Below are 5,236 nucleotides of genomic sequence, written 5' to 3' on the forward strand. Positions count from 1 at the left end.
TACTTTGGGAGGCCAAGGTGGGTGGATCACAAGGTCAAGAGATTGAGACCATCCTGGCCAACCAACATGGTGAAACTCTCTCTCTACTGAAAATACAAAAATTAGCTGGGCATACTGGCACATGCCTGTAATCCCAGCTACTCGGGAGGCCGAGGCAGGAGAATCACTTGAACCTGGGAGGCAGAGGTTGCAGTGAGCCAAGATCGCGCCACTGCACTCCACCCGGGCAACAGAGTGAAACTAGCTGGGCATGGTGGTAGGCGCCTGTAGTCCCAGCTACTCGGGAGGCTGAGGCAGGAGAATCACTTGAACCTGGGAGGCAGAGGTTGCAGTGAACCGAGATCGCGCCACTGCACTCCAGCCTGGGCTACAGAGTGAGACTCTGTCTCACCAGAAAGAAAAGAAAAGAAAAAAGGTGATGCGAGAGTATAACTTGGTAAGATGCAAGGTTATACCTTGGTTATACCACGTGCCTCGTGTGAAATGAGCAAGTTTCTTAGTACACTTGTATTCTCTGCTTATGACAGTTGAGACACTGCCAAAAGTGTTCCTCTCCTTAATATTTTGAAATATTAAGGAAAAAGTATTGAATTAAACAGGCCTGGCATAGTGCCTCATGCCTGTAATCCCAGCACTTGGGGAGGCTCAGGTGGGAGGGTCACCTGAGCCCAGGAGTTTGAGGCTGCAGTGAGCTGTGATGGTGCCACTGCACTCCAGTCTGGGTAACAGAGGGGGACCCTGTCTTAAAAATAAAAAATTGAGCTGAACAGGAAATAGCCACACATTTAGGCCATGCTAATAATCTAAATTTAGCTAACTGAATGGATGATGGTATTTTTGTCTTTAAACCCATTAGGATTTCAAAATATTGGGCTACAGTTCAGTTTCTAAAATATTGTTTTCTTTATTTAGAAACTGTGACTCTGACCTTTTAGGCAGTATGGTGTAGTTCCATAATGATGTTGAGAATGGACTATGTTAAGAATTACCAAGAAGTGGGCCAGATGTGGTGGCTCACATCTGTAATCCCAGCACTTTGGGAGGCTGAGGCAGGCGGATCACTTGAGGTCAGGAGTTCGAGACCAGCCTGGACAACATGGTGAAACCCGTCTCTACTAAAAATACAAAAATTAGCCGGGCATGGTGGTGGGTGCCTGTAATCCCAGCTACTCGGGAGGCTGAGCCAGGAGAATCGCTTGAACCCGGGAGGCGGAGGTTGCAGTCAGCCGAGATTGCGCCACTGCACTCCAGCCTGGGTGACAGAGTGAGACTCTGTCTGGAAAAAAGAATTACCAAGAAGTGAAATCATATATAAGCCATACATCCTTAGGCCTATTTGGATTTATTTGAGGGAGATTCCCAAGGGTTTGTCAAAAAATTCTCAAGTTTACATTCTGTCTTCCTGTTGGACAACAAAAGTGGTATAGATCTGATTCTAAGACGTCTGTGACCCAGCCTAGGCAGCGGGGGTTATTCTGGACTTTTTAGAATATTATCTCGAAATTCTGTGGCACTGACTCATTGGAAGTAAAACAAGCCAACTCTCTGTACATCTTTCTGCCCTGTAGTAATGTTGCTGTAAGATGCAGTGTCTTTATTCTCAGAATGGGAAATTTAATTTAATTGAAAGAATAGCTTATGGTCTGGTTTAGAATGGAAATACTATCCCTTTGAGGTAATAGTTGCTATTTTTAGATTGACTTTTAAAAATAGATGAGAAGTCATGATGTTTATTTGCTCCACTTAGTCTTAGATATTAGGAGATAGTCTCCAAAATACCGTTAACAGTTATCCCAAATAAGTGCTCGAAAATACTTTACAAGATATTTTAAAGGTATTTTTCTTATAATGAGTAATTGATTCAACACTAGTTTTAGAGAAAGGCTCTTAAATTCCATTGTCAAATAAACATTTTACTAAACAGAAATAGATTTTCCATAGTGAAATCTGGTTAGAACAATGGTGCATTCCTAGGCCAGTTTCAGAAGTGGATATTAATTCAAAACAGCTGGATGCAGGGACTGAGAAAAAGCCCTGTGTTTTTGCTGCGGCTTTGGAGAATCTGATGTATCACAGTATTTTGCTGTTTTTGAAGGTTTCCCTATCCTTGTAGCCAGTGAGAGTGAGCAAGACTGTAGAAAGATAGTCCTTTGTAATCATATGTCCAAGCTTTTGCATGGAAGAAAAACTCCCGGAGAGACGGTCCTCCTTCAACATAAAAGGCAGACCCTCTAAAATATACTGCTTTGATTTATTTTCTTCTACACAGCTTACTTTCTAGGCTGGACTGTAGACATGTCGGTCCTTATTCAGCGTCTTCCACAGTTCATGTCTAGGGCCCTTGTTATGTTTTCAGGATTACTGCATAGAAACAGGGCAAAGGGCATCATGAATCTATTAGGAGGTAATATGCTTACAGAAGGAATTATGCAGCTAAAGCGAAAATATGATTAGGGATTCTGTGAGCTACAGGAAGAGGATCACAGCCACCTCCAACCAAATGGTGCCGGGTGGGGTACTTCTGGCACCAGCTTTCATGGGTAAAATATTCTACTTGGGTGAAATACTCTAAAATATTGGTGTGAGTGGATTTATTGTCAGGAAGCTTTTATCTGCTCTTGTGGGATGTGTGTGTGTGTATGTGTGTGCATGTAAATACATGCACACATATATATAATGATGACATTCTGATGTGATGCCTATTTGAGAACTTAAGTTATTTTAAAAACTCACTTAGATAGGATCTCCAAAATAAGTGAGGAAATTACCTCTTGACCTCTTGCTGTTCTTTACAGAAGAGATGAAGAAATCCCCACTGGATTTTTGTGAGACTTTCCGAGGAAGACTTGTGAATAAAATAGAGACTCTTTTAGAAATTTGAGGTCTAATGGGAATTTTTTTAAAACATTCATAACGAAACGATACATGATGAAACTGTCAGCGGCTGAAGTTAATAGGGTATTTGTGCTGGACGGGCTCGGGGAACAGATGGAATGCATGTAGGTGGGAAAGCTATTATTTAAACAGAGGAGGGCTACTGTGTATTGGAAGTGGGTGGATTTTTGAGGGTAGCTGGGTACTTAACATTTTGGGGCTAGACTAATGTATTTACTAGTGGACACAGGAAGAAGCAGACGCCAAGGCATATGGTCAGGAAGGGAGTTAACAGGCCACCAACAAAGAGGAAGAATGTGGCAGCTGAAATCAACTGAGGGTAGATGAAAAGAGGATAAAATGGCACCGAGAGCTCCAAAGGCCGTAAGAAACTCAAAAAACCTCAATAATAAGGAAATGCATTTGGAAATACTGATATTGTTACCTTCATTTGGGAAGTGTTCACGTGTGAATAGGGAAGAAAATAAAGGAAGCAATTGTGAATTACCTTAGGCTTTCACCAGATGAGTATGAGTAAAATGTGTGAAGTGAAATTCAGGTTAAGCTTTCAAGTCACATAGGCAGGAAACCAATAAAGAAGATTGACGTGAAAAAAAGCCGATACTAAATGTTCCCAGCAAACAGAAAGTGGAACAACTGCTTCAGCGTTCCTCTTTGGGTTGACATTTGAATGTTTCTATGTGTTTTTCTTCCTTTCTTCCTTTCTTTCTCTCTTTTTCTTTCTCTCTTTCTGTTTCATTCTTTTTTTTTTAAGAGGGAGTCTCACTTGTCGCCCAGGCTAGAGTGCAGTGGTGTGATCTCAGCTCACTGCAACCTCTCAGGTTCAAGCGATTCTCCTGCCTCAGCCTCCTGAGTAGCTGGGACTACAGGTGCATGCCACCACACCCAGCTAATTTTTGTATTTTTAGTAGAGATGGGGTTTCATCATGTTGGCCAGGATGGTCTCAATCTCTTGACCTCGTCATCCGCCCGCCTCAGCCTCCCAAAGTGCTGGGATTACAGGCGTGAGCCACCACGCCCGGCCTCTTTCATTCTTCCCTTTCTTTCTCGCTTTTCTTCCTTTCTGTCTGTCTGTCTTTTCCTTGTCTTTCTGATTTTCTTTCTTTCACGATTAGGTCTTAATTTTCTTGTTTCTGTTTGTTTGGTGTTTTGTTTTTGAAACAGAGTCTTGCTCTGTTACCCAGGCCGGAGTGCAGTGGCGCAGTCATAGCTCACTGCAAACTCAACCTCCTGAGGTCAAGCAGTCCTCCCACCTCAGCCTTCTAAGTAGCTGAGACCACAGGCACACATCACCACACCTGACTAATTTATTTTTTATTACTAGTTTTTGACACAGGGTCTCGCTCTGTTGCCCAGGCTGGAGTGCAGTGGTAGTGATCATAGCTCACTGCAGCCTCAGCCTCCCAGGCTCAAGCAATCCTCCTGCCTCAGCCTCCTGAGTAGCTGGGACTACAGGCACATACCACCATGCCCAGCTAATTTTTGTATTTTTTTGTGGAGAGAGGGGTCTCACCATGTTGCCCAAGCTGGTCTCGATTTCCTGGGCTCAAGCAATCTGCCTACCGAGCCTCCCGTAGAGCTGGGATTACAGGTGTGATCTACCACACCCAGCCAGGTCTTAATTTTCTATAACATTGGTTCAGTAAAACAAAACAAAAACAAGCAAACAAACAGTTGCCCTGGTTATGCTGGAAAACAGCCCATTTCCTGTTGTGTTTTTGGCTCAATGCAGTGAGTTTGCCAGGTCACTTAAAGACCAAAAACCCTATCTTCATCTGGACTTCAAATTGTGTTAGAGATTCACGAGATTGTATTTATCAAAATAGTACCACAGTGCTATATGAATCTAAGGTGATATTAACAACATAACCTCTTGTACTTCTGGATGACTTTAGAGTTTATAGACATTCCTGTTTGAACTTTCAAATCGATTCTGCAACTAATCAACAATTGTTGCCCCTTTTTTAGGTATGTGATTAATCAGAATATGAATTAGAGAAAAATAAAATTGCAAATTATTGATTTTTTAGGAGAAAAGCAATGCAGTAAAACATAAAATAGCACCCCTCAAAAAACATAAAAAGCATAAAGAAGGCGGCATACTTATTGCCTCTTTAGCATATATACTAAATATAAACATGGTAGAGAGCTTTAGAAAGGTCTCCTGGCCGGGCGCCGTGGCTCACGCCTGTAGTCCCAGCACTTTGGGAGGCCAAGGCGGGCGGATCATGAAGTCAGGAGATCGAGACCATCCTGGCGAACACGGTGAAACCCCGTCTCTACTAAAAATACAAAAAAATTAGCCGGGCGAGGTGGCAGGCGCCTGTAGTCCCAGCTACTC

The sequence above is a fragment of the Colobus angolensis genome, unplaced genomic scaffold (assembly GCF_000951035.1).
Source record: "Colobus angolensis palliatus isolate OR3802 unplaced genomic scaffold, Cang.pa_1.0 Scaffold9, whole genome shotgun sequence".
Lineage (NCBI taxonomy): Eukaryota > Metazoa > Chordata > Mammalia > Primates > Cercopithecidae > Colobus > Colobus angolensis.